Genomic DNA, 21858 nt, shown 5'->3' with positions numbered 1-21858 from the left:
GTACATGTTATAAATTGATCTGAAGCTTGTATATTGCATTATATGTGAATATGATATCAGCGGGAGTCCATTGGCAAATCTCTGTGACTAGTGACTCATAGGAATAGACTACGTGACAATCAGGAATAGTCTGGTGACCACCAGAGAGACGCATTATTGGATTGTGTGTCCCTGGTTTTTCCCTAATGGGACTGATTGAGGGTAGCTACTGGGTCGTAAGTCTGGACTTGATCACCCTGGCTGGGTCACCTGAGTGAGGGGTATGATGTTGGGAGACCCGAAACCCAGATGACCTTGGGATACATCACTGAGGATACTTCCCAGGTGCATCCATACGATGTATATTTGTTTTTTGTGCTGAGCTGTCTCAGCTCTCATGTGTCGGTCTGATAATGAGAAATACATAGATACCCAGTGGTCAGAACAGAGTATTACGAAAATACAAAAGTGTATTTACTCTGAGAATGGACACCATGATGAGGGTGGTCCCTATGTAAGCCTGGATATTACAGTATGTACAAGCAGTGCTGTACTTGTATTTCTCCATATCCTTAGCCTAAAGCCACGTGTATATGATATGGAGCTATTCTCTTTGTCAGTGCAATATTAAGTTGAAGCTGTATTCTGCTATGTGCTGCATTTCTGATTTGGATTCTCGCAATCACGCCTGCCTATAATAGCAGCACGTTTACACAATTCCTCAAAAAGACGATGCACTGCCTCAAAGATACTGCCTCAAAGGCAATGCTGTCTTTCTATATTACTTTGTTGTTGTATTGCTGCATATGTAAGCCTAGAGAGCAAGCAACCATGTGAAATGCCTGCTACTCTATGTACAAAAGGCATACAAATGAGAATCTACACTGGCTGTCACATACACCTCACATCATTGTTGTTGTAAAAGTGGTTGCTAGCATACGGTAGCTCCGAGTCCTTATATATTCTGTACTTCAATTACGTATTTTAATTAGCTAGACGGTGCTTCATTTGTTTCACGCTTCTGGTCTGTTTGTCCACTTGTGTGCATGCTGTAGGTGAAGTGTGGAAAAACAGAATTAAAACACATACAGTAACTGAAATGGCGAATTGTACTAGTAATAAAAAACGCTTTGGTACTATAGTATAAGTAATTCAAAAAGAATGATACCCGTATTTGTGTTGCATGATTGAAACCAATGTTGCCTTGGAGATGGCTTGCAAATGAGGTGGCAAAAAAAAATGTCAAAGGTTGTCAGTCAGCGCTTATTGTATTTTTAAAATGTATTATGTATTTGAATAACTGACTGTCATTTCCAGCGGTGATGACAAATTGAAGTTGTTGAATAATATATGGTGATGTATGAAGGCAGTAACATCTTTTACAATGACACAGGAAAAAAAATCAATCAGGCTGAACTGAGGAGTACGTGACATTAGATTTAGATGACCTATAAGTAACACTTTTTTTTCTTCCTGTGTAACTAATGCACCACAGGAGAGGTCACCATTCATTTGCATTTTATTTCCAAAGGTCTGTAAACATCTCTGGCTGAAGGATTCTAGAGTCTAGACCACCCATGGCCAGACAGTAAAAGCCTGTCAATATCCCAGGGTTGCCTGCGCAATGTTATAATTGTTATTGGCATGGCGTCACACCATGCTTGAATTAAATCACGCCATGCTTGTCATAAGAGCTGCAATACAAAAAATATTATTATTATTATTTATTTTTTTAGGGGGGCTAGTGAATCATGGTGTGTGTGATATTAAATGTGAGCTTTATCATATTCCATCATATTCAAGTGCTTTTGGAGAGAAATGAGACAGACTCCATGCAGTCACTTTCAGTAGTAGAGGCCTGCAGAGGGGAGCTGTGTGTGTCTGTGACTGTGCCCAGGTGATGGTCGTTGATGCTCATTAATGGTGAGCAATGGTGCACGCATGCGCACACACACATACACACGCACGCACGCATGCACGCACACAGGCTGCTGCAGACACATACTCTGAGAAGTGGTGCTGCATGCATGTGGATGTAAATATCCAATAAATAAAACTGTAACCTGTTCAGACCTAAATCTATTGCTCTGCTCAACAAACAATAACATTACAGTAGTAGTAACATTACACAACAAACAATAGTAATAGTATGACTGCTCTATAATTTGAAGTCTATCCTACAATTAAAAAAGCACACCCGTGTGAAGTGAGGGGCGCTCTTATCATCGTACATCATCATGACGTAAAATAGACACACTGCCTATTTGCTCACTATGACGTAACATTCTCCATTCATTATCAATGAGAATGTAATGTTTGTGTAGAACGGAAATCTACACTAATAGCTGAATATAATAATGCAATAATACAATAGAGCAATAATAAAAAATAATCTTAATTCATTAATCTAATTCATTAATTAATCAAAAAATGTTGGCGTGTGGCCGAAAGTCCCCCCCGTGCCCAGCACCATGCCAAAGCTTTTTTCCTGCAGGAAACACTGTATTCTATTGGAACGTGTGGGGGAACCCTGCCAAAGATAATAGCAAGCCACCAGTACAAAGGGTGCTTAGCTTAGCTGTGAGACTAAGAACACAGCTCTGTATAATAAAGGCAGAGGCATATCTTGAGAATTCAGCCCAGTTGTACCTGGCTTTAATAGCATGGCCAGCAATCTCTCCTACCCTCGGGCTAGACAGCTGACAAAAACAAGCACTGCTTTTTTAGTCTTCTTTTAAGAGTTGATTACCATCCCCACTGCTCGTGGCTCACACTTCTTTAATACCTCCCCTCTAATCCATCTCATTCCATCTTCCTTGTATACATCTTTTTCCACCAGTCCCTCTGCTGTCAGCTCTCTCTCTCCCACCTTGCAGCTTCTTCTATTCTCCCATCAAGTCAGTGCCCACCCCACTCACAGCTCCAAATCAGATATTGCCAACTATCTTTCTGTGTTAGACTGCCATAGTGTGCCATCAGATATAGTAACATATTTTCATTGCCAGTACGGGAAATAGAATGAGAGACTGACGAGGAGCCAACTGGTTAACGTGATTTGTTTTCAATCGGATTAAAACGACATAAACTACAGAGTGGGGATAAATGCCTGTCGTCCACCAGGGCACCGTGGATCGGGGGCCGCACGCTTATCATTGGTCCACTGTTGCAACTGACACGCGCTAAGCTCCTCAGAGGAAGACACAGGCAGCGGCGGCCACACTAACAGGATAGGCTCAGCTGAAGGGCATCAGAAATAAGCATGTTAGACTCCAGAAGGGCCCGGTGCCTTTATTGCGTTGGCGCCCTTTTTATTGCATTCGAATGATCTGAAAGGTCATGAATGACTTGACTTATCCTCATTGATTTTGTTCGCCCCCCTGTACACAGTATGTTCATAGTACAGAAAGTCTACATGTTGCTGAAGGAGTTTTATATATGTTCTGCCGTTCTGTGCCATTCAAAGGTTTGAGCTCAGCAGGGTATCCTTTGGAGTTCAAAGCCAGGGTACAGAATGTGTGCTGCTCGTATAATATTTACCTGTCTGTAAGATAACGTTTTGGCTCCGGTGTAGATCAGCTCTGTATCAGAATGCAGTCGAGTGACGACTCCTCAGATGCTCATCTGTGCTCTGCGATACCTGTGGGGGCAGGAAACATGTAAATGTGCCAGAGAGTAACGGGAGAGGCTGGAGCGTTGATATTCAGCTCAGGGTTCGACTGACCCCATCCTCCATACCTCGGTGCTGACCTCGAGACCTTGCAGTGAAAATCATTTGGCAGCTCTGCTCCCTGCCGTACAGGACGGATACTGACCTCTGAGTGCGCGCGCACACGCACGCACACACACACACACACACACGCACACACACACACCCCCTTCCCCCCCCCCCCCCCCCCCCTCCGGCTTTCTCTCTCCCATTCTTTCTGCTGCCTTTTGGAAACGTATCAAGGATTGGAGAAACAGTCAGGGATGACCCGATGGACCCAGACGACGTCTACTTCCATCATTTTATTTTTAGGTCATTCGACTTGTAATTGCAAAAAGCACTTCCCTGAATAGCGAGCGTGTCAGTGTGATTTTTTGTGAATTCTAAAAAGGAAACCCTCTCTCTATTGACAGCATCAACTCGCCTTTTTGTCTATTATGGACAAAAAACACCTCTATAGAAGTACAAAAATGTAATGTAATTAACTACCCCTTCTAACACCACCACAAATAACAGGCTTGCATTTATTATCCCAATTTTCAAACATTTCCCCAAAAGTTGATGAAAATAGCTGATCTACATGCTATAGTGTTAAATATAAAAACGATTATCCAAACTTTCAAAGCACAGCCTAAAATGGGATGTGTACACTCAATTACAACGTGGCTTTATGTGGATTCTTGAACTTCTGTGGTCAGCATATGAAATAAGTCGTCTATGACATATCAACAACATATGACTTCATATCTGGGCATGGTTTTAACGTTGCCATTATACAAATCGTAAGTGAAAGAAAGTGCACATACTGTACTAAGCTGGCCTACTGACAGAGATACAAAGACGGACTGACCTCTTATAGACTATAAAAAAGCAGCAATACTGAAGATCTTTAAAGAGCTAAAAAGGTTGTACTCAAATTATTGTTAAAGGTTGAATTGTTCATCTCTGCAAAGATGCCTTTGGCAAGTCTAAAGCAGGCTTCCAGATCTTTAAAATAAATGTGAGACCTCCGAGAGAGATTTGAGTATTAAGTCAAATATTTCACTAGTCACAATCGACAGGTTTAGCAGAGCAACTCATAGTACCGTATGAATAACTCTGAAGTCTGAATACACATGAACTATTGGCCCGTGTATAATAATGGGTTATGCCTGATTTATACTGGTTATGCCGCGCTGTGTCATGCACCGAAAATAGCCGATCAGATCTGCTATTTTCAGTGTGCACGGCACACGGCAACTAAGTATAACTCGGGCTTCAGGTTAAATGAAGACATGGTACACTTCAACAACAGCCCAGCCGGACGTGAAATGGGATAAGTTGTACGTGCTGGGGCCAAAGTGATGACGCACACCACTCTAACACAATATGCCTGCATGTCGGACGAGCTGGCAAAATACAATGCTTTGGGAGAATGGACGCAGGCCTATTGAATTATACATGAAGTGGAGGGAATCAAATCAACTGTGCGAGGTATTGCTGCAGCATGAATAAATGGTGCATAATTGATAACCAGGCTCGCTTACATTATGCACCCACGTTTGCAAATCTTCCATACGAAGTTATGACGCAACAAAAGCCATGGGATCAACAGGGCTACGCTATCAGTGATCTAATGAAGCACACAGCGTTAATGCTTTATGGTAATACCCACTGCTGTGTGGGGAGGCTGACCCTTTCCAGCTGGCACGAGTTAAAGGGATATTTCACTTTCAAAAAAACTTTTGATCATTTTATCGTCTACTCAGGCTTATGTGAACAAATACCAGACGACTCACCCCCTTTACCAACTCGCCCCCGTGAAATGTGTTAATGTAGTAAACAGTTAATTTAGTATTTCCCTCCCTCTCTGAAATCTGAAATTATCTTGTATACAGATGTATTTTATTGTATAGTAGTCGATCTCTATACTATGTAAAATTAAGAAAGAATAACATGAGACAGTGACGGCTTAATTAAGTTAATTTAGGACCTTCTAGCAGTTCATTTCGTTTTATTAAACACATTTCTTCCATGTAGCCCATGTTTTGTAATGGCATCATCAGGCTTTTTTCTTTTTTTTCCTTTACATAGTACACATAGTACATGCATAAACTTTCCTTAATGATTATATCTGGTTTTAGTATTCATTTATGATATATTTTCTCTAATAAGGTTATTTTTGCAGTCAGTTTGTATTGGGGGTGGGGAGGGGGGGGGGGCGGGGGTCGCGAGACATGGCCAAAGCATTTCCGGGGGTCCCCAGCCAAAAAGGTTGAGAACCCCTGGAGTAGATAAAATGACCAAAAGTTTTTTTGAAAGTGAAATATCCTTTAACATTGAACCAAGCTATGAGGAAACATGCAACTTGCAATTAGCCCTTCACTAAGTCCCTCGACTCCCTCCCCAACCCATCCTTGTCCAATAGGCACGTTAGCAGCGAAGAAAGCTTGACCTGCACTACTATTTGGATTGGCATTGGACAATCTCTATTTGGGGTGGGATTTAGTGAAGGGCTAATTTAGCATGCAAGCCTACATGGGTTGTGCAAGGACGCGCTGTGATTGGCCAGTCACTGTGATTGACAGCCTAAACCTAACCCTACCCTAAACCTTAACCTCAGTAAAACTATACCTAAACCTAACCATAACCTCGGGGGCGTTATAAGCACAACCCATGTAGGAATTAGTATGCCGCGGTGCAGAAAGCACTGTGCAGGCCAATAGAGCACCGAAGTCTGACATCACTGCCGCTAGCCAGCATCACTGCTGGCTGATTTTAATCATATCAACTGATATGAAGCATCAACTGCTGGTCAAAAAGTAAGATTTATTTATTTTCCTCCAAACAGACAAATGCAACTCAATATCATAAACGACACAGAGTCACATAGGCTACCTGCCGGAATCACCGGGGTGGTTTGGTACTTTGGGAAATCCAATAACGTGCCAGTTCTGCCAAAATACATAGAATAAATTAAATTGAGTGTTTAAACTTTTATTCAACCAAGACAATCTAGTCTAATTAATCTGGTAATTAATTAAATGACAAAACTGGCTGAAACAACACTTTGGCTCAAACTCTGAGCAGGTGTGGTGGACAAGACACTTCAGGTTGTGACAATTAAGCTAGGCTGCGAGATGGGCTTCAGTTTCATAAAAATAATTGCCACAAAGGCAGATGGTACCCATACAAAGTCCTTAAACAGCCCAGACAAACTGGATACGGGTAATTGAAATATCTGTCTGCAAATTAAAAACAAGCAAACGTTCCAACAAGCTCCTCCTGACAGACAGTTAAATGCATCTCCTCCTCTTGTGATTATAATGCAAAGCACAAGTTCCCTGTTTATTACAACCACCTGGACCTGGCTCATCAGTTCAAAATGGCTGCAAAAAATCTGCAAATTTCCTAGTTGAAGGTCTAGTGCACTTATTTTTATTCCCCCCCCCCCCCAAGGATGCCGATGTTGGTTGTAGGCCCTATTGGTCGGATGTTAGGTTAGTCCACCTTGGTAAAGTTTGTATGTTATCTGCATTTTCATTAGGCTACAATACAGTATTTTTTCCTGCCTGTTTGTATCATGCCAAATTGCCACACAAGAACAAATTATGGAAATAAATCTGTGCCTTCACACATTTAGAAGCGTTAACCTTTAGAACCTTAACACAACGAATACTTTAACACCTTTAACACATAACAAACATCAATATTTAATAATATCAACATTCTTAGTGATCGTACACTGTTTTTTCAGAAACAGTACTTTCTTTTTTTTTCTCTATAATTTTTATCCCACAATTTTGTAAACCATTTTTCACCCCTGTGTCAATTATCTAATGTGATCCTGGGCTCTACACACCCTCCGCCAACCTAGTCCCCATATATGGGACATGGGGAGAGCAACGGACTTGAACTCATGCTTCCTTCATGCCTGAGTGTCCAAGTTGCTCCTTTACACCTGACAGGGGGGAGTTAACCTGGTTGGACGTAGCGCGTGGAAGGAACACGTTATTCCAACCAGTTCCTTTCCCCTCCATCAGGCGCCCCGGCTGGCCAGGGGGAGGCAGTTTAGAGACCAGGATTACTGCATGTTTTTTGTGAGGGTACCTACCCTAGGGGACACGGGGAGAACATGCAAACTCCACACAGAAAGGCCCTTTCGCCAACCCCGCCTCGGGTATGGGCACTGATGACGCGGAGGAGGAAACACGCCGCCAGCACCAACAGCTTCCCCCCGAGCGGGAATCGAACCCAGGACCTTCTAGCTGTGAGGCGACAGCACTACCAACTACCGCCAGCACTGTGCCACCATGCCAGTACTTTCTATGTATCGTTATTAAATTATTATTTTATTATTATTAATAGTATATATTGATTTTACCAGTGAGTTTTAGCTTTAGTGCAGGGTTTGTTTGTTTTGTCTTTGTTCCATTTTGTTCTCTGTCCATCTACAGGTAATATAATGACATACATTAATGACATAAATGGCATAATAATGGCAATTAATTACATAATTGGCATGTCTTCATAAGTGGCTATGTTCACTTCAGTCAAGAACAGTGCACACTGCATGCTAGCTCCCTATGTTTGTAGGCTGTCGAAACGAAAGCCTGTATGCTAAATGGAAAAATAGCATGTGTTTTTGTTTGTATGTTTTTTGAGTAAGATACCACACCATCCCCGCAACCAATGATGAAAACCTCCACCAGCTAGGCAGCTGGAGAATCACTAACGCACATTGACAGAATTAGCGAAGTGGGACACATTTCTTATAATACATTATCCACACATTATGAGAGACTGCAATTTGGTGTCTAGACATATTAGGCAGCATGGCAGTACAGTTATTATCGTAATACTGCGTATTCAATGTCTGTTTACACACGCGAATGTGTACAAGCACACGAGCACTGACAGTTTACACTCACCTTCCGTGTGATGATCCAGTCAGACACAGGCATAGGCTACTGTCGTGTGGGAACTGTAGTTTTATTTCAAGGGGATGTTGTAAGAAATAGCGTAGGTTCTTTCTTAAAAGACTACAACTACCACAATGGCGATTATCTCAAGCTCTAAAACGCATGCTAACACGTGCGTCTGTGTAGTAATATGATCTCTACTGTAGCTTTAAGGGGGTGTGTCGCATACGTGACGTCGCATCATTAAACGATGGTTGCAGTACACAGATGTTTAACAATACCTATAATTAAGTAGCTAATGTGTACTTGTGTAGCAATACAACAATGTAGAAATAGTCTGTAACTAAACTGTAATAACAAGTTTGTATTAACATGTTTTTGTAGAAGTACAACTACAAGACTATTTGTCAGCTATAGTGTTGATTATGTATTGTTTATTATACATGTCTTTAAAATGTCTTGAATTAATTGAATTGGGGGGACTGACTGCAGTTATGCAGTGTATCTTCCAACTATAGCAGTGAGTAATTCTGATTTTCTACAAATGTATAATTTGGTAAAAACGTGTAGTCACTGTTATAATATATCTTTGTAAACTCCTTGATAGACCTACATGCTGAAGTTTATTATTTCCCATGAGGCTGAGCCGCTGATTCCAGGACTTGATTCTACCACAAAGTCCTGAGCTCCTGACACACTTCCACAGCCTGGAATACCTTTAATTAATTATGACCCTTATACTTTCAGAATTATTATACAGAATAGATGTCTTTGCAAGGTATACTGTAATAAGAGTGTGATACATTTGTGTTTTCCATCTACCACCGCCATCCCATCGGTATATGAAACTTTCAGCATTGTGAGCCCTGCAAAGTATACCAGATAACCACAGTTTGGAAAATGCATTGTAAGCCTATAGTTTGACAGATTCTTAATTTGGTTTAGGTAATTTAATGTCACACATACTGTATGACTTTGAAAATTTTCAAATCCCTAGCCTATAGCCTCCATTCACGTAGTACAATGACGTCTGTCCTGCTTTGCTCTACTTCTCATGCAGAGTCAATTTGATGCATGGGACTTTTCCTTCAGACTGGTAATTGATAGCTGTCCCTTTTCTGTCAACTGCTCCCCTTCCAGGCAATTCATCGCTTGGCTATTCTACCGATATTACCTTGTGAAAACATCTCTTTGCATCCAAAGATTCCCAACAGGATGTTTCTGTTTGACAGAGATGGCTGTACAAACATCATGGGTTGCTCTGATAATGAAGCCTATGTAGAGCCAATCTACAGAGGACAACATTTGACCTTTTTGGTCTCTGCAATAATGTGCAATTATGCAGCCGATTATACCGGTTTCCCACATAACATTTGAAAAAATCACACCCGTGTGAACTGAGTGCTGCAACTCCCCTCTCCCCCTGCCTCTCTCTCTCTCTCTCTCTCTCTCTCTCTCTCTCTCTCTCTCTCTGTAATTAGCAGGCAACAGTGCAACACTGGTCTCTCTCTCTCTGTTTCTGGCACAACAGCGCCACCTTTGCCCCTACTGGTACTCTAAACATCGGGACATAGTCACATAGTCCCATAGGGACATTGTTGTTCCTTGGAGTGGTTGCACCACTCAAAAATGGCCACTCTACAAGTTTACAACATATCGTGTTGTGATGCATTCTGATGAGCTTGTATGAGCATTGAGCATTGATGAGCATTAGAATGTCCTATAATGCACTATATAGCTTCAATCCACAAGACATACATACAGTATGCAGTATTAACAGGAATAGAAGAATTCCCTTGACATCAGTAGTCTTTTTGAGTGGTGTAAACCACTCCTACGACTGGCTTTGTTAGTTTACGTGTCTGTCTGTCTGTCTGTCTGTCTGTCTGTCTGTCTGTCTGTCTGTCTGTCTGTCTGTCTGTCTGTTCGTACCAAAATGAGCATGGTTGCTATGGTCACTCAGTTCACACGGGTGTGATTTCATTACATCAGACATTACGTCAGACCACAGCTGATCAGTCTATATAAGACCTTACACCACTCAGTTCACACGGGTGTGATTTTTTACAGTACAATTCAGTATATGGACTGGTAATGATCTCATTAGTCATGGCTACAGCCCAAATTACAGACACCAACCTCCTTGTAATATATATTGACCTCTCACACAATTTGTGTGGCATTCTTCCACAAATCCATGGATGTGTGGTTTATTTTTAATGTTCTACCTCCCTAGGCTTAACTACTAATTATGCTTAACAACTGTTTGCCTTTTCATGCCACATCGATCTCCAGTGAATGTGTTACCCCTTGCAATGGGCTTTTGACATCAAGTTTCTATTTTGAGTGTCAAAATGATATTTCCCATTTCAGTTCAGAATACGTGAATTTGCTTGTGACAGTTATAGAAAATTCTAACTCTAATAAAACAAAACAAAAATGTTGGACCTGTGAGGATTGGTACAGGATAGACCGATACATGAACAGCTGCAACGTTAATGAAGCTTTTTATATCAGCTGTAAATTGATTGTCATGAGACTGGGGGAAAAGAGACGTCTGTCAAATGCAGCTCAGCAGGAGACTTCTTGTCATAAAAGTCATAATGTGGTAGTTTGACCAGGCGATGTGAGTGGCAATGAAATGTATTGATGAATTGTCATCCAGATGTGAGTGGGGAGATGTCAAGCTGGGATGATCCTGCATGGTTGGGTTAGGACAGACTGGCACACCGTTAAACTGTCTCCCTGTTGGTAAGCTTTACAATTCTCCCTGTCACATAGGTATCTGTACTGCTGTGAATCACAGCATTCCTGCCATGCTGCCTGGAAAAAAGGATAGTTATTCTGTATGAATTGATTTTTTAAGATCGCTATCTCAGGCAAAGTTCTATTTCTCACAAGCATCACCCTCTACAGGCCTCTACAGCAGAGATTCCCAACCACTGGTACGTGTACCTGTGCTGGTACGTTGGACAGGTCCCACTGGTACACGAGAATAAGGGAATCCCAAGTTTTCCCGACCGTGAATCTATAATGACAATGATATAACATTATGTTGTGATATATTAATATAGCAGCGGGTAGGCTACTTGAGGCCAGTCAACGGTCAACCTGTCTTCCGTGTTTTGGTACGATGATACGACCCCCCCACCCCCCCTCACTTCACATGGGTGTGATTTTTTAATTTTTTGAGGGGCCTTTATACAGATTTTGTCCCCACACGTCTCAAGACTTGCCATTAATGAAAGGGGAATTCAGGTCAAATGTCCGCTAAATCTTGTCCCCACACGTCTCAAGATCTGCCATTGACAATGAACTGAGAAATTAGGTCAAAATTCCACTAAATATGACGTAAATTAAACATCAAAACATTAAACGCCATTGACATTGAAGGGAAAATGTACGTCATATGTAAACGAGCAAATCAGCTAACCAATCACAGGCAACAGGCATTTTGATTGGCCAGTATTAGATGATGCATGATGATAAGAGCGCCCCTCACTTCACACGGGTGTGATTTTTTTGTTGTCTTGTTCACACTTTGTCAGACACATTTACTGTAGTCAGATACAGCCCGGTCTTCACCAGAGGCCGGCTGCTGCCGCTGTAGCAGCATCTTGTCCGGAGGTGGAGGTTACTGTAGTCAGATACAGCCCGGTCTTCACCAGAGGCCGGCTGCCGCCGCTGTAGCAGCATCTTGTCCGGAGGTGGAGGTTACGATGCCATGAAAGCTGCTGTATCTGGCAGTGAAGGAGATGACGGCATATCCACTCTCCACCTCTGCGTCTGTACATCTGTCCTTTTGCCAGAACGTTATAGTTTCAGTTGATAATTATGGTGTAATTTGTGTTATCGCCCCGACCCCAAGCAAGCATTCCACTCTGTGTGCTGCCTATAGAGCTAGGCCACGGACTCGAGTAAACACACCCGAAAGACCTCCTCCCAATGACCTCCCCTGCACTCGTCAGCAACGGACAGAGACTTGAGTGCTTTCCCAGTGAGAAAACAGTCATCTGAGCAGTGAGCTGAGTGAGCACTGTATAGTATGGTTGTTAATAATGAGGTAGTATCGTGAGTCTATAGGCCTACTTGTCCGCAAGCAGAGTGCGCCATGAGGTGCGCTCACCACTGCTGGTACGACTGCTGCTCTGAGTCCTAAAGCTCTCTGCTGCTGTCTAGGTTCGAAATACAGCAGTGGTCAGTGGTCCCTCATTGCCCGGTGGAGTACACCGACATGCACACATACCCAGCCGATACATACCCCCCATTGACCTTATACCAAACGTACTTTAGTTACGTCATCGAGAACAGTGTCTTCTCATTGGCTGGTGGAATGTACCGACATACATACCCAGCCGATCGCTGTTCTTGGTCCCTGATTGGCCGAGCGACGTACACAGCCGATTACAGTACTTGCGCGCTCTGCGTGCGCAAGTAATTAGGTTCTCTTTGTCATCCGGGTATGTAAAAAGCCTGGCATGGGCTATCCTGTCCTTTCTAACTTCACCTCCACAGCTAACAAAGTACTTAGTACTTAGCTACTGACTGGCACCTCACACCTTCTCAGACATCGAGTTTGAAGTTGATTGGTTGGACGGTTCCCAAGATACGCAAAGGACCGGCACACACACACACACACACACACACACACACACACACACACACACACACACACACACATGCAGAGATTTGCGTAATTTATAGTTAGATTACAGCGATGTTAGTCCCCTATTTGGAACAACGCCTGTTGGGAATGTTGGCCATTGGAAATTATGCCATTTGGAATGTATGCCCCTCCTGTTATGCAATACCCATTGTCAGAGTGTAGCCTACCATCTGTCTGTCTGTCTGTCTGTCTGTGTCCCTTTTATGCCCATTCAGTACAGTATATGGAGATATCTATATCTGTCTGCCTGTGCCCCTTTTATGCCCATATATGGAGTTCAAATCAAATCAAACTTTTATTTAAAATTACAACAATCAAAATTGTGTGTGTGTGCGTGCGTGCGTGCGTGCGTGCGTTGCTGTGTGCGTTGCAGTTAAAATATGCAACAGCAACAAAAGTGCATAAAACAAATTGATCAAGACACAAACATTAAGTGCGGTTAAAAGCTAAGGAATATAAGTTTGTTTTAAGAAGGGATTTAAAAGACTCGATAGTTGGCACTTTTTATATAGAGGGGCAGGCTGCTCCAAAGCCTAGGAGCAGCATCAGCAGGAAAGGCGTGGTTGCCCCCCTACTCCTCAGCTTGTTAGCTGACCTCTGTGCCGTTTGTGGGGTGTGGCTCCAAAAGTTCTGATGGATATAAAGGGACAAGGGGCCAGGTTGTGCAGGGATTTATAGGTTAATAAAAGTGACAGGGAGTTAGTGCAGTGCCGCTAAAACTGGGGTTATGTGCTCTCGATCTTCTGTGCCAGTAAGGAGGCGAGCAGGCGTCTGAGTGATGACTGGTCGATTGATTGATTGAAATTTGTATTAACAGTTTGTAGAATGGGTACATTTAAAAAAAGACTTGTTTACATCAGGTCCTTCATTTTCAATTCATCAAGACATGTTAGACATCTCCGGCACCGTTGGCCCGGTCGATGCCAAACTTTGCACACACACTCCCTAGATGCCAACAACGAATCTCTGCCCCACATTTCCCAGAACGGCCTGTTATAGCACCACCATGAGGCAGATTTTCAAATTTTTACCAACCTGCCCGATCTGCGCAAAACGTTGCACGCACACTCCTAGAGGCCAAGGGAAAACCTTTGACCTGCATTTTTCACATGTGCATTTTATAGTGCCACCAGGAGGCCGACTTTTGTAAAACACATTTTTTTATATTACTCCTCCAGAAAAATCCTACACATCGTTACACAGTATCTCTATAGTCATTTGCTCAATACGGATCTGTCCGATATTTCATATTTTATATAGCCATAGTGTCAGTGACCCCTTTTGTGACAAGTGACCCATTTTTTATTTTGTTTTTTTACAATTGAACTACCCCAATAGATTGATGCAGGAGCTTTGACTAAACATAGAGGTCCACAAGAAAGGATGACACTGATAAAATGGTACCAACATAATTCCGACTGACAATACAGTGATGTGTTAATTGCCTCCATACTTAATTATGTGAGTTATGTATGACTATATGCTTTGTTTCTCTTACTTTGCCTTCATTAGGTCCTTTGAGATACCACACCAATGTTGAAGTGGACCAACCCATTCTGACAAAGTTCACTGTAAAATGGTACCTCAAGTCCTTCAAGTTTCACAGAGTCCCCTGAATAAGTTAAGATGCATGATGGATGACTGTGAGGATGGCTGACAGAAAAAAGGTAATTGAAATCTGAACTGGTTAGATTTTCTTATGTACAGTAGGCTGCTATCCTACAACAACCGCTCATACATAATCCTGTTCAACCTTTATTTGAACGAGGTCGAGTTGCATAGTTTGACTTTGCTCAGCGATACGATACGATATCTGTGGCGATATTAGGCCCTCGATAATGATAATCTATCACAATATTCGATATATTGCAAGATATTTCATCAACGATATATCTGTAACTGAAAATGAAAAAAAAAACATAAAAGGCAAATCTGGAATTATGTATTTTATATTGTGTCACAAACTGGCCAATTACATGAATGTTGCTTCCTTCAAACAGTAAAACACTAATTGCAACTTTGCAACTTGTCCACAACTTGTTTGTCCGGGATGATTGTTAATTTTTCAAAACGCAGTTCTTATATGAGGCGATCTAAAATCCCCCTATGGGGATTATTATAATACAAATAAAAATTACACCCGTGTGAAGTGAGTGGTGCAGGCCCCAGCCCCAGGGGGCCGGGGCGGTTCCGGCGTGCCGCCCCGCGTCCGAAATGGTTGAGAAATGACAGTTACCGTGTGGCGGTCCCTCTACTGTACCCTCTACTGTACAGTACTGTACTGTCACTGTACTGTACTGGCACACCCGAAAGCATCATATATACAGTTAATACGTGCGTTGTGTGTTTGTGTGTGCGTTAGGTTGCACACAGGTGGTGAAAAACAACCATGCTGTTTTCGTGCTCATACCCAGCCAGCCACACCCACCCAGCCACACACATACCGGTAGCTCCGTACCACTCAAAAACTGAGTGGTGCAACTCCCCTCTCTCTCTCTCTCTCTCTCTCTCTCTCTCTCTCTCTCTAGCAGGCAACAGTGCAACACTATCTCTCTCTCTCTCTCTGTTTCTGGCACAACAGCGCCACTTTTGCCCCTACTGGTACTCTAAACGGACATAGTCACATTAGGACATAGGGACATTGCTGTTCCTTGGAGTGGTTGCACCACTCAAAAAGTACACAGACCCATGTACTTAGCGCCCTCTAGTGATATTGACGTCAGACTTTGGTGCTCTATATACCACTTGCCAGGGGTGTGTGTATTTTTCTGTGTGAGATAAATTATGGCTGAAAAGAGTTGTGTAGCTAAAAACATGATTAATACTTACCTTGTGGATTATGATGATTTATGATGTATTGTGTGAACCTGTTCTTAAGACATTTGGTTGGTGCCACTAAGCAAAGGCCCAGGTTTGAATATGAGTCAGTCTCAGGCACGAGAGAGTGAAGGCAGGGCACACAATGCTATTTTTCAACATTATTTTTGGAATCTTTTGGAAAACAAATCTGGATTATTGAAAATTTGGTTTGTCCATTCTGTCCACCTCATCACCCTCATCAAAAACTAAATTACATTTACTTTTCGGGCAAGTGGACATGACCTTTGGTCAAGTAGATTCAGTGAGTAGAACATGTGGTCAGGAGGTGCACGCACATCCCAGGGTAATTCAACGGGTGCTCGAATAAAAAGAACAAACTGCAAAAGAAATAATAAGTCTGCACACCGTTTTGACAACTCCCCAAAAACTTTATTTACCAAGGTGGGGAAAAAACACACAACGTTTCGACCTCTGTGGCCTTCGACGACGTGAGTAGAACACGACCTTTACTTGCCCAACGGTCAAGTGCCTCTGAGACTTTATAGTGTCAACCCCTGAACATGTAACGTTGTTATACATGCAGTGATATAATTTGTTGAGTCTAATGAAGCTCTATTGAACGTATATTGGCCAAAAATCTGCCTTTGTAGGCAAATGTATAGGTAAAGCATAAGTATGTAGGCAAAGGCTGATTAACACGTCCCTGCATGGATCCCCATGCATATCGCCATAAATAGTTGATTTGTGTGTCCTGGGGCCCATGTGCCCCCCCTGCACCCCTGCTTAGAATTCGAGGGTCAGAAGGTGTTGGTGTCACAGCGCTATGTGCTGCTTAGGTCACTTACATCCTGCTCCCATTGTTAAGCGGCAGGGAGAGCAATAGGGTTGTTTCCCAGTTGGCCTATATACGGTACTGTGTCTTAGCCAGTTGGGTTTTATTAAGAAGCAGTATTGTTACTGTATTGCTACACTCTCATCCTCTTTACTAAGCAGATGGACAGATCATGAATGGCGGCTTGCTCTTGTGATGAACTCACTTTTTTTACTGTTGTGTAAAGTCATGACCCCTAAACCCATAGAGCCCAATTAGAGGGCGAAGCCAGTGAGAAATCCAGCTCAAGTTATGACTGCAAGTTGCAACAAAGGCAGAGCCGTCTAACATGCACATCACACTGCCGCTCCTCGGTCGCTGAGAACCAGTGGCCCGCCGGTCCCCGTTGGGTAACATGCACATCACACTGCCGCTCCTTGGTCGCTGAGAACCAGTGGCCCGCCGGTCCCCGTTGGGTAACATGCACATCACACTGCCGCTCCTCGGTCGCTGAGAACCAGTGGCCCGCCGGTCCCCGTTGGGTAACATGCACATCACACTGCCGCTCCTTGGTCGCTGAGAACCAGCGGCCCGCCGGTCCCCGTTGGGTAACATTCACATGACACTGCCGCTCCTTGGTCGCTGAGAACCAGTGGCCCGCCGGTCCCCGTTGGGTAACATGCACATCACACTGCCGCTCCTTGGTCGCTGAGAACCAGCGGCCCGCCGGTCCCCGTTGGGTAACATGCACACCACACTGCTGCTCCTTGGTCGCTGAGAACCAGTGGCCCGCCGGTCCCCGTTGGGTAACATGCACATCACACTGCCGCTCCTTGGTCGCTGAGAACCAGTGGCCCGCCGGTCCCCGTTGGGTAACATGCACATCACACTGCTGCTCCTTGGTCGCTGAGAACCAGTGGCCCGCCGGTCCCCGTTGGGTAACATGCACATCACACTGCTGCTCCTTGGTCGCTGAGAACCAGCGGCCCGCCGGTCCCCGTTGGGTAACATTCACATCACACTGCCGCTCCTTGGTCGCTGAGAACCAGTGGCCCGCCGGTCCCCGTTGGGTAACATTCACATCACACTGCTGCTCCTTGGTCGCTGAGAACCAGTGGCCCGCCGGTCCCCGTTGGGTAACATGCACATCACACTGCTGCTCCTTGGTCGCTGAGAACCAGCGGCCCGCCGGTCCCCGTTGGGTAACATTCACATCACACTGCCGCTCCTTGGTCGCTGAGAACCAGCGGCCCGCCGGTCCCCGTTGGGTAACATGCACATCACACTGCCGCTCCTTGGTCGCTGAGAACCAGTGGCCCGCCGGTCCCCGTTGGGTAACATGCACATCACACTGCCGCTCCTTGGTCGCTGAGAACCAGTGGCCCGCCGGTCCCCGTTGGGTAACATGCACATCACACTGCCGCTCCTTGGTCGCTGAGAACCAGTGGCCCGCCGGTCCCCGTTGGGTAACATGCACATCACACTGCCGCTCCTTGGTCGCTGAGAACCAGTGGCCCGCCGGTCCCCGTTGGGTGTCATAGGCTTATTGGGATTTGGGATTAGCTGATCTGCACATTGAAAATGTTCTGAGTGAAATGATTCCTGTAGACACCTTTCAAATTTCTGACCTACTGTATGACCTGACATGTGGCTGCAGCTTGACAGTTTTCATTTTCGACTACTAAATAAAACAAAAGATATTTTTTACCCTGCTTACCCTGTTCAGATATAAAGTGACAGGAGCATCAATCCGCTCGTATTGTTCACACATGATTGGTCATCATCAAGGCAGCATGTGAACACAAGCTGTAAAACAACAGTGGTGTATTCATTCTTTCTCGGATAATGACACTAATCAACTACACAATTTCAGCCAAAACTGTTAAGTGGTTGCCCCCGATGCAAGGTGACTTAGGCCTGCTTTACACTGGCAGCCAAATCTAGCCTGAATCTAGCCTGAATCAGATCTGTGTCACTTCAAGATAGAAATCCGATTTGCTTAAATAAGTCTAAATGCAGACAGGTCACATGGAATCCGATTTTTTCAAATGTGACTTGAGTCACATCCAGAGGTGGTTTCAAATCCGATTTATATCCGATCTGAGTTGATCTGGCTCAGTCTGAATACGACGACCACATGAAGTGACCTGAGTCACATATCAAACTGTCCAAACGTCACCTGCAGCGCGACCCAAGCGCTACTGACGTGACTTCATTACAGAGCGCGAGTAGTATTTTAATTTAAGTATTAAACAAGAGACAGAGAAAAACAACCAAACGAGAGCAAAAGAAAACAAGCGACAGGACAGAAAAGAGAGGAAAACAATAGTGCAACACACGTTTGTTTTATAGGAATAATGTCTCTTCATTTATTATGTCAGCAATATACGGCAGAGCCGTAGTGTACCAAAGTCCTGATGTCACTTGCTCATCCCCTAGTCCAGGGTCACAGAAGTTTCATTTTTAATAGTCTCATATAAGCATTGTGGTTCAAAAATAAATAAACTCTCAAAGAATATTGTCGGGGAGGTGTCTCTGTATCGTTACAACAGTCAGTCACTCATATTTGATAAAGTATATTTCTAGCGAAAATGTTAATAATTCGGCGGCAGTAACATTCGCGTTTTCTCTCAGTCAGTTGATTCTTTATATCCATGTGAGTCAAACCGCTGTGATCATTTGTTTATTTTTGGAACACAGTTCTTATTTGACGCGATATGAAGAAGTTATTGGAATTCCGAAGGGGGGGAGGCGGTTAAATGCAAACCGGGTAGGATGTGAAATGACGCTCCTCCTGTCATATCACTGGTGAGGAGGCCTCCGTACAATATTCTTAACTTCTCAAAATGTAGGCTACAGAAACAAGGCTGTTTATTAGGATATTTCTCGCGGAATGGTAGAGAACAACTACACGTGGTCCTATCTGCAATGTGAGATTGGTGTTGGTTAAAATAGAAAGGAGAGCTTGTTAAATCAAGCTAGCGCATATGGCGTCAAATCAAAAGCAGTCCTGAGCTAGCCGGAATACATTCTAAAGAGGATGAACAAATTGACACAGAACAGATATGCCTTTGCTCTTTAGTCCATGGCCGAGAGAGCTGTGTGTTTATTTTTACTTCCTTATAAGCAGATGTGACCGGTAACAGGTCACGTGCTCTCAATAAAGGAATATATAATTATACATACAAAGATATATATATACAGGCAATTAATGATCATACATTCCAACACCCCCACTTGATCGTGAATTTGGTACACATAGAAATAACAAAAAAGAACCCTTGAAAGAAAGAAAAAAAAAAAAAAACCTTGGACTGTATGTTATTCTCCAAATATGAAACCCTCAAAATTCCTCAATTGACACAGCCTGGCTGGTTTTGTCATAACATCGGCAACCATTTGTTCAGTTGGACAATACTCGAGAATCACTTTACCATCATTGACAGTTGATCTTACAAAGTGGTATCTTATGTCAATATGTTTTGACCTCTGTCTCTGTACAGGATTTTTAGCTAACGCTATTGTACCTTGATTGTCCTCGTAAATCTTTGGCTGCATGTAATGAAATTCATCAATACATTGTAACAATTGAATCAAATACAAACACTCTTGTAGAGTTGCCGCTAAAGCCATGTACTCAGCTTCACAAGTTGAAAGTGCTACGGTGTATTGCTTTTTAGACCTCCATGAAATCAAAGGGCCCTCTGGGTTTAGGCTGACACAATAACCACTAGTGCTACGTCTGTCACTTGCATCCTCTGCCCAGTTTGCATCACTATATGCTATCAAGCCTAGTTCCTCACATTTCCTATAGCATAAGGATTTTTCCCTGGTTCCCTTCAGATATCTCAGCACATGTTTCACTGTGATCCACTGCTCTTCTGTTGGTTTAGAAAAATATTGTGAAAGTTTTCCCACTACAAAACTCAGATCTGGCCTGGTACAAGTAGTCAAGTATATTAGACTACCCACAACTTCCCTGTATTTTCTCACATCCCCCAATGACTCACTGCTGTCAGTGTAGTTCAGCTTTGCCTCACAGGGTGTGGTTCTTGGCTTGCAGTCCTGCATGTCAAATCTAGTCAATATTTTGTCAACATATTTCCTTTGTGACATAGTCACATAATGTTCGCCTTGTTCAAAATCAATACCAATGAAATGTTTCAATTTGCCTAAGTCTTTCATTCTGAATTTTGCTGTAAGCATTTCTTTGACATCAATCATCACATTGTCATCACTTGCTGCAATTATTATATCATCGACCCAAAATAAAATGAATACCTTTTGATCCTTCATTTCCCTTGTGTAAACACAATAATCAACTGGGTTCTGAATACATTGATTTTTAGTTAAAAAATCATGCAACATCTTGTTCCAATTTCTCCCTGATTGTTTTAAACCATACAAAGATGTATTTAGTTTACACACCAGCATGTCCCCATTCTCAGATGTAACTTCATATCCCTCTGGTTGTCTCATGTAAATCTCAAAATCTATTGGTGCATGCAAATAGGCCGTTTTGACGTCCATTTGGTGTAAGATCATATTCTCTTGTGCTGCCTTTTGCATCAATACCCTCACACTAGTCTGGTTTGCCGTTGGTGAAAAAGTCTCTTCATAATCCACACCTGGTTTTTGATTGAAACCTTTGGCTACATAACGTGCCTTGAATTGTTTAGATTCATCTGCATTTGTTTTTAAAGCATACACCCATCTACCCCCCACTATTTCTTTGCCTTCTGGCAGTTTAGTCAGGGTAAACGTGCCATTTTCCTTTAGTGATTCAATTTCCTCATCCATAGCTCATGCCCATAACTTAGAGTCAGGTGATGCCATTGCCTGCTTTACTGTGTGTGGCACATCACAAATGACTCTATAACAATAATCAAAGGTTATGTCATCTAGGTCATCAGATTTTACTTGACACTCATAATCCTTTAAATACTGAGGTGGTTTCACTTTTCTTCTGGGATAT

At 43.1% G+C, this 21858-nt stretch overlaps 1 protein-coding gene across 3 annotated transcripts in view; it reads right to left on the bottom strand.

Annotated features, from left to right (window-relative positions):
• The window catches only part of fhit (fragile histidine triad diadenosine triphosphatase), a 397577-nt gene extending 388912 nt beyond the window's left edge, over positions 1 to 8665 (bottom strand). For 2 of the 3 annotated variants that reach the window (XR_013790805.1, XM_079510118.1), the window contains exons 1-2: positions 8596 to 8665; positions 3517 to 3616 (exon numbers count right to left, since the gene is read on the bottom strand). The gene's annotated coding sequence lies outside the window, so the exon portion shown is untranslated. The remainder of the gene's footprint in view (positions 1 to 3516; positions 3617 to 8595) is intronic. The other variant, XR_013790806.1, reaches the window with a different exon arrangement.
• Between the last annotated feature and the right edge of the window lie 13193 nt (positions 8666 to 21858).

Source organism: Electrona antarctica (assembly GCF_951216825.1).
Source record: "Electrona antarctica genome assembly, chromosome: 9".
Lineage (NCBI taxonomy): Eukaryota > Metazoa > Chordata > Actinopteri > Myctophiformes > Myctophidae > Electrona > Electrona antarctica.
Note: the sequence above shows the minus strand (reverse complement) of the source record. Positions and strands in the feature narration are given on the sequence as shown.